Genomic DNA, 12,584 nt, shown 5'->3' with positions numbered 1-12,584 from the left:
TTCACATCACAAGGTTAAATAAAGAAGGAAGGTGCCGCAGACACATGTACATAGACCACATACAGACAGAGCAAGTAAAAACCGAAATTAAGGCAGAGGGTATAGCTCAATGCCTAGCATGCACGAGGTCCTGGGTTCAATCCCCAGTCCCTCCATTTAAAAAAAAAAAACAACCCTGAAATTAAAGAATTATGAAAATACCAAAGAATACTCTATATTTAAGTACAACTGAAGTGTTAAATGTAAAATTAATTAATTAATTTACTGAAATTTTAAAAAAAGAAGAAAAATGATTATTTAAGCTTGGGATAAAAAAACAGACTTTCTAAGCAGAGCTGCAAGGAAAAGATCCCAAAGGAGAAAAATCAAAATACTTGGTTACTTTAAAACATTAAAAGAAATACAAATGACAAATAGGAAAATGCTGAATTTTATGAAAAATAGAAGAATTGTACATTACAATGATAAATGATCATTTCTCACCCACTAAGCCAACGTATTTAAATGAGAACACTCAATGTTAGGCAAAAGACAATTAAACAGGTCCCAGCTGAAGGTGGGGAAATAAAATATATAGCTTCTCTAAAAAGAATTTTGGCAATAACTGACTATTGACCCAAGAATTCAGACCAAAATTGATCTACAAATATTTTCATTTTTTCAAATATTTTGTCAAGCATGACCTTTGACTCTTTCTTGAAATAAAAACCACTCTTAAATTATGAATATTTACTTCCACTGAAAATCTTTATTTAACAAAACACAAAACCAGCTCTGTAGATGTTCAGAAATGATTTGGTAATGCTAGATTTATCACAAGAGACCTAAAGTTTCCCAAAAGGACTACCTGGAAGTACTCTAAAATACTTCAGAATGTGAATGTTTTAGCATGATGGCTAAGACAAGAATCCCACTCTTTCATTCACTCATCCTTTCAACAAATGGTTTCTGATTATCTACTGTGTGTGAGGCATGGTGCTCAGCACTAAGGATGCAATGGTGAACAGAAAACATATGCAGGTACCACCCTTACGGACCTAGTACAGTGATACAGATAAATTAATCAAATAATTACACAAACTGATGGGGAAATTGCATTTCTAAAGATATCCATGCCTTGAGTGAGGTTATATGGCACTTAGAGAACAGATAATAGAGAAATGAGGCAATGACAAACTCTTACTGTATCAAGTGTGTAATAGAAACTTTTCATTCACAGATTTGACAGTCTTGATTTCAACTACTCCCGGATACACGTGAAGTTCTCCGATATTTAGCTAATGAATGAGGCCGCCTCACTATGGCTTCTTATTCTCTCTTCGTGACTTTGGAAATTTGTGAAAATCTCTCAATTCATCCCTTATGAATCGCAAAAGTCTATCCTACGGTTAGTATTTCTCCCAGGATCGGAACTCTCTGAAAATTAAGGCTTTAAAGAACCTACTGTCTTTAATGGCCAGGAAGTCAGAATCTGCCTCATTCACAACTGTACCTTCCCTCTACACCCACCGCCTACCATATCATAGGTGCCTCATACATGCTTCTTTACTGATGGAGCTACTTGCGTGGTCAGTTTAGAAGAGCCCCAAGGAGGCTGTAAAAAAGTGACTTACAATCCTGTCAGAATTAGCTGGTGGTATTAAAAAAGAATTTTTTTTTTTTTAGAAAAGAAGGAAAGAAGTCAGGTCTATGTGCACTAACCCATACAAGTATGGAACCAGATTCTCTAGGGGTGGAACTCAAAGATTCTGTGTTTGTTACAGGAGCTGGGTGATTGTGATACAGTCTATTGGAAATCTGTGTAAAAGAACATTTTGGGCAGTGTAAGGATTACTGAATATTATTCTCCTTTTATTTTTTTTTCCCATTGACCTTAGCACTGTAAGGAGATGGATGGGACACCATTAAATATGACACTAAGGATGTAAAAAGGTAGAGAAGTACCCCTATATGAATGCCAGAAATATGTAGAAAAAGAAGTAGGAAAGAATCTGTTTGTTTATAAGAAAGGCTAGACACACTTCATTTTTCAAAAATAGGAAGATAGCTATTATCAAACTTCACATGCCATTTACTTCCCCAATAATCAAATCACAAAGTATACATTGAATGATAATAAGGTTCCCTACCTCTGCTAGGAGTGGGCAATCTGACTTTATAATATTTGCACCTTGCATCCTGGGGGCATTTAAATAGGGATGTGAATACTTATACAAACATCAGACTGAGAAAATAGTATATAACAGGAAAGGGGGACAGCAAAAAGCTCTTGGGTTCTTTGAGCATCTGTTATAATGAGCTCTGATGATGCTGAGTGATCTACAAACATCTCATTTAAAGATTTGATTATAACCATGTTAGAGATGAGGAAACCAAGCTGTTAAAAGTGGATTGAATCCCAAGACTTTCATTCCTGAGTCTATGCTCTTTTCTCAAGTAGACCTGTAACTAGGATGGCACCCCCTGGTTTTCCTCAGGACAGGCCCAATTTATGCCCATTGTCTCAGCAAATCTTTGATGGCATCCACTTCCACTCTCAAAGTCTCCCAGTTTGGGTGAGAATTATGTGGGCTCTACATATGCCTACATATTAGCTCTAAGTAGACTAAAGACACCGAAGATAGGCAAGATTGGCTGGACCTCTATTGGACATACTTTGGAGTCAGACAAATCAACATTCTCATCCCTGAGCATCCACTGAGCAGCAATGCCATGTGTGAGACGGTTACCTAAACTGGAACCTTGGGCCAGTTTCTTCACCTCCTCAGTCTCATCAACCACAAAATGGAAATAATGCCCCCACAGGACTGTGGTGAGAACTGAAATTTCAGGGAAATTGTTTGCATGACACAAAATAGAGAGTAGAGAAAGAAAAGGGGTTCTCTCCAAGACTCAACAGGGACAGTTTCCCAACTGGTTGTTGACCTTAAGTAACGGAATGAGCCCATACTCCTGAAAACGGACGTGGATAGCCATTCAAACGTAACACACCAAATGCCTCGTGGGAAAGCATTTTCACTTCAAATCACTGTGTTGTTCAACATGTCTGGGTTATGGTTTCTTTCCCGAGAACTAGCATTTGACCTGAAGACGACACGTGCACAAGGCCTTCTCTTTGCTCAGTGGAAAGTAACACAGTTCAAACTGTCCAATGTTACCTCGCCACAGCTCTTTTGTGATTTGTTTTGGGATTATAAAAATATCAAATCCCTCAGTTGTAGCCTTTCCGCAACTTGTCGGTTCACATTACCCAAGAGGTGACATCTACCCGTCTAATGACTGCAAGTTTTGCGGCCTACCAGTGAGAATATAAAAGCCAGCAAAAAAAAAAAAAAAAAAAATGGCATGTGCTAGGGACTGTTTGTTTGGTTTATTTTTCTTTCTGAATGATTGTCACTTTAGATATTACTGAAGCTGGCATATGAGAAACGTCACCTTAGGTCTCAGCCTTTCACACTTTTTCCCTCTCCCGGCTGGCCTTTTTCTTGATCTGATTTTAACCCCTTTCTACCCTAAATGCTTGGTTTTGAGGCACTAATTGAAATGACTGTAATCTCATTCCTAGGCCAGTCGAGTGGGTGTGGGACACAAGTCAAGCCAATGAGATCCTTAAGCATCTTTCCATATGATAGCCCCCCTCTCCTGCCATAGTTCTTTATCCCTTTATCCATCAAGATGCAGTCAGATGCAAATCCTGGAAGTTGCCAACTCCACTTGGCTTACACTAGAAGGAAATGCATGGTCTTAACTAACAAAATGTCCAGAGTTCTGTATGGTACCAGGATTGTGACTCTGGTTCTCTCAGGTTTCATCTTCCTCTCCGAGGATTTTGTCCTGAGATAAGTAGCAAGATGGCTTCAGCAGTGCCTGGTTTTACATCCAGTGCCAGGGCCCAGAGACAGAAAGGGAGTGTGTCTTCCTGGACTGCCATCTAACTAGCAGATAAGCCCTTCCTAGAGCAGGTAGCTGACTTCCTGTGTACCACATGGGTTTGAATTGTTCACATAGCAATTCCTCAAACTTTGGCCTGGGAACGGGGTTACAGTTATTTCCATTACTGCCTCAAGAAAAAGCATTTAGGGTAGAATGGAGTTAAAAATCAACCACATGACCTCTACTAGCTTCTTACTTTAATTCTTTAATACTATTGAAATTTACGTTGTCTATGTGTTGATTTGTCTGTCAACTTACCTGTCATTTTAGACTCCATCACATTGTTGGTATATAATAGATATTTGTTGAATGATTATTTCAATATTATCTGCAATAAAGGCCACTTCCTGATTGAAAGAATTTTTTATGATATTTGACATTCAGATGGGGACCATTACTCTTAGCTTGTGACAAGTCAAGAAAATGAGGCCCTGAGTGCATAAAGAAATAGGAAACAGTTGGATGACATATAATCAACCCCATGCTGAGGGATGTGATGCAGACTTCCCACAGAGCAGCCTTCTGAAAAAGCAGTTCTGACCTTGGGGCTGGACTCAGGCAAAGTCATATATGGGAATAACGTTTGTGGCAGCTGTTACAAACACTACAGCAGAAGCTCTCAAACTCGGGTGGGCATCCAGAACACCTGGAGGACTTGTCAAAACACTGACTGCTATGCCTCACCCCCAGGGTTTCTGTTTCAGTAGGTCTGGCATGAGGGTTGAGAATTGACATCTCTCCCCAGTAATGTGTCAGGTCACACTGATACTGCTTACTAGGGGATGTTGGGGACCACTGCTCTAAGGACCTTACGAAGGTTCACTGTAGCTGGGTAAGAGGCAGCAAAGTTGGCCAAAGAGAATCTCGCCCCTCAAGTTCAGTTAAATCAGCAAACAGAGAGAGGTAACTATGTGCCAAGTATTGAGCTATAAGTTTACAAATTATAGGCTTACAAAGGTGAAAATACAGTTTCTTCCCTTAGAAGCTTATAATTTAGAGAAATGGACATGTTAACAGATGTCCAGAACACACACAAAAGTATCTGTGCTATAACTATGCATGGGGTCGTATGGGAGAGCGAATGAAGGGAGATAAACTACAAGAGGGAAGACTTCCTGAAGGAGAGGATGACTCAGCCGTCTTACTAAGTTTATGGTATAGCTTAATGCTAGAGAGAGGTGTGTGGAAGTAACCACTGTATCAACAGAATTAAGAAAGGACACGATGAGGTTTTTATGAGAGGTGGGTGCACAGAGGAAGGATCACCAGTCAGCCTAGGACTGAAAGACTTCTTGGAGAACAAAATTCTTGATTGAGCCTTGGGGAGTGAATAGGATCATTACAGACAGGAAAGATTCCAGAGGGAACAAGTTATCAAGATATGGAAGAATTACATAGATTTAAGGAACTATCAGTCCGGTGAAGCTAGAGTATAAGTGACGTCAAGCATGCATAGGAAAATGAAAACTGAATGCTGAGTAGGGACCAGATCACTCGAACGCTGTTTTCTATGTGGAGACTGTGGGGAGCAGGAGAGCGCATTTCCTACCTACAATGATCGCTAGTTACTTCTATACGGCAGATCAGCCCCATTGGACAGCGCTGTTCTGTGCCTATAGTCATCCGCTTTGGAGCCAGCGTGAAAAGACACATCAGCAATTTAATGAGCCAAATGGGATGAAATGAGGGTATATGGAGGACAGTTTCACAATGTTACTATCAGCAGAATTTAGTGACTGATTAGACTTATGAAAACTAGGGAGAAAGAGTGCACATGACTCTGATTTTCGACTTGGATTGCTTGAAAGATGATGATGTCCTCAGCCACTTTAGCTGCTGACCATTTTGACATGGCGTGAGCCCCAAAGGGGAATGTATTATAAGCAGAGTAACAGCTAGGAGTTACTGAGCATTTACAGTGCCAGGCACTACTCTGAAAGCACTACAGTATCTCATTTCCTCCCCATGATAGCACTGATAAACTAGGTAATATTTTCATCCCCATTTTACAGATGAGGAAACCAACTTCAGAGCTTTTAACCGAGGTCACATAGCTAGTAAGTGGTAGAGGTAAGATCTGAATCCAAACAGCCCAGTCCAGAGTCTGTGCTCTTAACCACTAGTCAACATTTCGTTGCCTTGGCTACATTTTGTCGCACAGAACACGTCCCTTCCCCCAAAGGAATATAGCCAGCTCCCAAGAAGGGCTGGAAATAAGACAGGAAAACTTGGCAAATAACTCATCTTTTATAGCCCCCTGGTGGAGTGTGGTGATATTGCAGGAACATGGTTAGCAGTAGTTCCCAAGTTCACAGGGTTGAGTTCCAGCCACAGTGGGTCTCTTACTATTTCTCTCTCAGTTTTATTCTTATTTTCACCCTTACTCTCTTTCTAGACTCCAAATTCCTAGCAAAAGAATTCTGACTGAACTGTGATTACATGTCCAACTCTGGTTTAGCCACTGGGGGCTGGGAGAGGTACTGACAGCTGCTTGAGAGAACGTCTCTGTATGTCAGAGGCATTTTATTCCTTGAGAATGAGGGTAGAGTGTATAGAGAGTCCCAGAAGTTTCTATCATCAAACATCTTTGGACTTGAAATTTAAAAAGCCTGAATTTAGATCTGTTTTATACAACTACCCTTAACAAGTCATTGGTTCTCTCTGGGTCTTGATTTCCTAAAAAATAAAGTATCCATAATAATCCTTGCCCGGCCAACTTCCAGAATGATTGTGAGGACCGAATAGAGTCATTCCTCCCCTTCTTCCTAGGAGAACTAAGACTTATCGTGCATAAGCCCTATTTTAAGTCCCTTACATTTTATTGACTTAACTCTTTCATTAACCGTATGAGGTAGGTGCTTATTTATTCCCATTTTTAAAATGGAGAAACTGAGAAACAGAGAGAAGATAGGGAAACCTTGCTCAAGTACACAGCTATAAACAATGGACCAGGGAATAGAGCTTTTGAGTCCATGTCCTCAACAACTCCTAAGATGGATGTGAAAACATCTTCAAAGCACAATTCAAACATACGAGATTGTTATTACTGTCAAGCATTGCATTTTTAATACCAGAAAACAATGATATGGTCAGAGGATCAAACCCATGAAACACGATTGTGCATTCGGATCCTTGTTTATACAAGATTTCATACTCTGATGTCCCATTTTGGCAGTTGTAGACAAAAAACATTTTCAATTTTGGCTCAAATTATTCCATGGGAGTCTTTTGGGAAACATTTTGTTTGGCTTTTGTAATATTTTGATGCCGACATGAGAAATTGTGGGTTCACACAGTTTCATGGCTTAAAAAAATGTGTGTAATTTATTGCTGCTTTGGGACCTCGGCTTCACTCAGTTCTGATTCCAGAGTAAGGTCCCATGGCAAAAGAAAAGAAAAGCCTGATAAAAGTAGTGAGAGTGACTGAGTCAAGGAGCAAAGAGCTGAAGAACCATGGCAGAGGGCCAGGTTGGGAGGTGAATCTCTGCCACTTCCCAAAGCAGGCTGATCAAGACACTTTTATTTGCAGGAGAGTTACCAAACTGAGAGCAAAGGGAGGGGGTGTGTCAGGATATGGTGGCACTCCAAGAACGAAGTGTAAGCCCTGTGATATCACTGGGTGCCCGGAAGCTGGGCTGGAGATCCCAGAAGAGGGCAAGAGTGTTGACCAGAAGGTCCACCACTAATGTGATGCAATAATTGTGTACGCATCAAATTTGCTTCTTTCTTTTCTGCTTTTAACTAATTCAGTTCATCAATAACTATGAACTGAATTTAAGCTACAGCTTATCTTTTTGCAGAAGTTTAGATGGCTACACTTTCAGTCAAGTGTTCACCCTGGCTTAATCAGCTGTTTCCCAGACAGAGATTCAAGGTGTAGCCAGTGTTCACTCAGCCAAAGCTGTAGTCAAAGAATATTCTAGTAGAAGAGGTTGTGACTGGGTAGACACACTGAACGATCCAAAATTATCTCCTAGCCCTGACTAATCATGCATTTATGTTAAGGTTGCAAGATAGCCCAAGGCAGATCATTTTTCTTCACAAAACTTGAGCTTTCTTTTGAAAGATCAGAGTATCTAAACGATAAAACAGAATTAAAAGGGAAACTGAGGACTAATGAAACAGGTTATGATGCAGCAAAGACAACAGGTGCCATAAAAACCTGGAGAAACTGAAGCCGAATGACGAGGGTGGTAGGAGAGCGCTTCCGTGAGGAACTTGGACATGACCTAGATGTGGAAGGACTGCTGGGTCTGGATAGGGATGGGTACAGGCCATTCCATGGAGAAGGTGGGAAAGGGGAGGTTCTTCGATTCATAGATTCATTTATGCAACAGGTATTAACTGAACTTTTCTTTTGTGGCAGATCCTGTGATGCAGTGTGCAGGTGTGCAAGGGTGCCCCATACATTCTTTAAGAATGGATCGACGGAGAATCCACATAAATAGGAGAGATGTATTAGAGAACAGTAGAAGATGCAAACTTGAGATGAGGCCAATTAACACGGAGAGGCTTGAAAGCCAAGCAGTGGACTTTTAGGAAACAGAAAACTATTAAAGGTGCTTAAATTAAGAAACGTCATGATGAAATTGGCATTTAAGGAAGATGAATTGAGCCAAGATGTACAGCCAGGAGGTAGAGAAGCCAGCCAGAAGAATACTGTCACAGACTAGGTATGAATTATTGAGACCTGATCCACATTGTTGGCAGAGCACAGAGAGAAAAAGACTGGCATGAATGATATTCTAAAGGGAGAAGACAGGAGAGGATAAATCAGTGACACTTCTGAGGTCTTCCTGCCGTAACTAGAGGTGGTAGGCAGGGCAGAGACTGAGGCATCGGGAGGAAGAGTGTGTTTGGACATCTTCTTAAACATGATGTGGTGCCAACAGAAAGCCCCGATTGTAACTCCATCAATGACACAGTCAGGGCATTTCTCTTCTTCTTTGCTATTTTCTTTTTCCTAACTCATTTCTGGCACCTGATTTCCAGTAGAAGCAGAGAAAAGAAACATGTCTAACATCAGGCTTCTTCACATCTTCAGCGGATGACAAGACTGCACTTAGAACGTCCTTGTTAAGAGGATGGCTGTCCCCAAATTGAAAAGGGTTCCTGTGTGGTGTCGAACAGCTGGCTGTGTCCTCTAGAATACACGATTCTTTCGTTGGCACATTGATTTACTAACCCAGGCTGCTTTCAGCAGAGGCCGGCACACTGAGTTAATGGCCTTGGCTGAGCAGGTGCGAGGGACGGGGAACAATGCCCAGCTACCCAGGATGGATGCCAGCCTCAGCTCACCCCGCCCCCAAGGAAGCATTTGTTAGCTGTTCACCCACAGGGTAAAGTGTGCTTTGAGAGCACAGCATCAAGGACACAGATCCAGATCAGAGCAGAAAAGTTCATGGGAGCCAACTCACTGGGAAAACAAAATAAAAAGTGTATTACTCACTGCCAAAACACTACCTTTCTTTCCCCCAAATGTTTCCAACTCTTAAGCCTCTTTCTGTGGCCAAAGCAGAAGACTGCACTTCCTTCTGATCTCTGTGGCCAAACTCTCGTTTTCCCCCAGAAAGTAAGCTGCGTATCTTCACAGAGAGCGTAACCCAGACAATCTGTCCCAGAAGCAGTGTCTGGGGACAACAAGGGCTGTGCGTCAGGTCGTCCGTCCCACCCAACCCCTGCTGCCACAGTTCACTGTCAGCAGAATTTTTACCTTTTGAACAGAATAATTTTAACCCAAACAGAGCTGGGAAACCATGACAACTAGGCTGGGGTTGGCACCCAATCAGTCTGGTTTAAAGAGGGAGAATTCAACCCTACTGATACCAGATTTTTGGATGAGGTCCCTCGAGTGGGATTATAGGTCCATAAAGTCAAGGAAGCTTGGGGAATGATTATATGTTTCGCTTTTCAGTAAATCCTCACCGAGATCCAATCTCATTCTTAGAGTGAAGTATCTCTGTCCTCGAGGGTCTCTCCATCTTCAGGTGTTTCCCAGTCTTAATCTGTCTCGAGTGCATCCATTAACTGCAGCTCTGCTAACAGCTCACCAAGGCCTGAAACACAAAGTCTGAACTTCACCACTTGATACCACGACAGCCCGACCCCAAACTAAATCTTTATTCCTCATCTGTCTTCTGCACACAGGCTGCATCTCACTCCCTCCCCGCACTTCCTGCTGCCTGGAAAACCCTTCCCTTTTGATTCCGAATATTTACATGCAATCTTTATTTCAAAAGCCAAGATGTGGAGATGGGAGGAGGGGCAGAATCAGCATTCACTACCTGCCAGATACTGTGCTGTGAACTTTATATAATTATCTCATGTCATTCCTCCAACACCATAATGCTAGTATTTCAGAAAAGATGTAATTTTAGAAAAGATGCAAATGAGGCTCATTGAACTTGAGGAATTTTTCCTGATATCACAGCTAAGATTCAAAACCAGTCTGTCCAAAGCTTGAGCCCTCACTCTCTTCGATGCTGTTCCTTTGACTTTTACTAGCCTGGGCCTGGGATCAGCCAAGTCTGCTCTCTAACCCAGCCCTTCTGGTAGTCACTGACTGCATCCTTGGGTTCCTCTTCACCACTCAATTCCCTTCCCCACCAACAACTCCTGGAACCCAGAGCCCCCACAGAAAGCACATTTTTGTTCATATTCCTTGTAAGTGTTTGAGAATCTTCTTTCTTATCAGTCCCCTCACCCAAATGAGTCCATCCTTACTTGATCCCTAGGGTGGAGCTGTTTCAAAGGCCAACCCAAGGGAGGCCTTAAACTAAAACACATCTGACCAGGTTTGAAGAAACTAATAGCCAATGAGTGTCAGCCTTGTGTGGTATCAAGAACATGGGTTTCTAGAAGTTTTTACCTATTTACTTATGCATTTATTTATAAAAAATAACATTCACTTATAATAAATACATAAGAGAGTACATATCAGAAGTGTAGGCTGAACACACAGATTTTTTTTTCATTTTTAAATTTATTTATTAACACACTAGAAGCCCCCCTCATGCTTCCCTTCTGTCTCTGCCTCCCTCGCAACATTAACACTCTCCTGACTTCTCACGTTCAAGACTGTTTCTGCCTCTTCCTGTAACTTATGAAATTGAATAATACAATTTATGTTATTTGTGTCTGGCTTCTGTCACTCGTATTGTTGAGCATTTGTAGACCATTCGTATTGCTGCTTAGTTTGGCACTTTCTTGATTTGCTTAGTTTTCTACTCTCAGAAATGATGAAAATGCTTTACTTCCAAAAGTTAGAAGAATCCCATGTATCAAAGTTGCAATATTTAATACGCAATTAGATTTTCTAATTTTTAAATTACACTTTTTTGCCCAGCTTTCCAGAGGTATACTTGACAAGTGAGACTTGCATATATTTAAGGTATATGATGTAGTGTTCTGCTATATGTAAACACTGTGAAATGATCACCACAATCAAGCTAATTAACATATCCATCACCTCACAGAGTTATGATTTTGTGTGTGTGCAGTGAGAACGCTTAAGATCAACTCTCTCAGCAAATTCCAAGCATAAGATACAGTATTAACTCTAGTCATTATGCTGTACATTAAAGCCCCAGAACTTATGCATCCCTTATTCAAGCTGAACCTGACCGCAGGCAAGTTAATTGACCTTATCTGTAAGGTGGAGATGACTCCTACCCCAGAGAGTTGCAACACAGATTACAAAATATGATGTTTGTGAAAATTCCAAGTAGCTTGACATATAGTAGGGACTCAAGTTTATATATTTTTTTAAATCTATGTGAGTACTTGCGCTTGTCTGGCTAACCTCACTCAAGACTTGTGGCCATCATTGTAAATTACCTGTTAAAAGCAGGGAGGCAGTGTGGGTATGCTATTAAGAAAATTTGTCTTCATTTCTGAACACCTGTGGTCTATTACTAACCTCCCCTCTTCCTAAGGCCTCCATATTTTTAGCTGTTAAATGGGGATATTTCGCATATCTACCTCATAGGATTATTGCAGTAACTTTGTGCAGGCAGAGGTCCTTTGTAAAATAAGACCCTTTTAAAATCCAAATGATTAATTATACTATGGAAAAGACTATAGAGCGGCGTGTGGCATCACTTAGGGGAGAAGCCAGAGAGGTTTTAGTTTGATTCTTAATAGCCACACATTATAGAGAATCTACAATCTGCCAGTCACTGCTAAGAACTTTATAAATACATTCGCTGATTTACCAAACGACAACCAGGATTTAGAATTTCGCTCATTTTCACATGAAGAAATTGCAGTTCAAAGAAGTAAACCGTCTCATCCGAGGCCACTTGGCAATGAGTAGGACCGAGGCACAAGCCCAGGCCTGTTTGGTTCCAGGGCGCATGCGCTCCGCACCACGTGGCAGGGCTGCAGCGATGTACAATAGCAGATGCTGCCCAAATTAAAGTTACACGGAGTTGCGGTAAGCAGACTGGCACACGCCAGGTAAAGCGGGCGGGACAGGTGCTGAGACCAGGCAGAAGGATGTGTGCTGTCTGAGCGAACCAGGACAAACAATCAAAGAACGCACTTATGAAAAAAAAAAAGCCTCTTGCTCTCAAAATGTTAAAACATTTTGTTCAAGTATGTAATGAGGAGCAGTCAGGGATTGAGTGGCCTGTGATTAGTGAGGCAATCAG

The 12,584-nt window shown here is 41.3% G+C and overlaps 1 long non-coding RNA gene across 13 annotated transcripts in view; it reads right to left on the bottom strand.

Annotated features, from left to right (window-relative positions):
• The window catches only part of LOC105098005 (uncharacterized), a 230,439-nt gene that overhangs the window by 115,513 nt on the left and 102,342 nt on the right, over positions 1–12,584 (bottom strand). For 6 of the 13 annotated variants that reach the window (XR_010383451.1, XR_010383452.1, XR_010383450.1 and 3 more), the window contains one exon: positions 9,859–9,989. The exons of 6 other annotated variants lie outside the window; for them this stretch is intronic. This is a non-coding gene — a long non-coding RNA (uncharacterized LOC105098005). Of the gene's footprint in view, positions 1–414; positions 9,350–9,858; positions 9,990–12,584 lie in introns of those variants that run through there. One more of the 13 variants, XR_010383449.1, reaches the window with a different exon arrangement.

Source organism: Camelus dromedarius, chromosome 12, assembly GCF_036321535.1.
Source record: "Camelus dromedarius isolate mCamDro1 chromosome 12, mCamDro1.pat, whole genome shotgun sequence".
Taxonomy (NCBI): domain Eukaryota; kingdom Metazoa; phylum Chordata; class Mammalia; order Artiodactyla; family Camelidae; genus Camelus; species Camelus dromedarius.
Note: the sequence above shows the minus strand (reverse complement) of the source record. Positions and strands in the feature narration are given on the sequence as shown.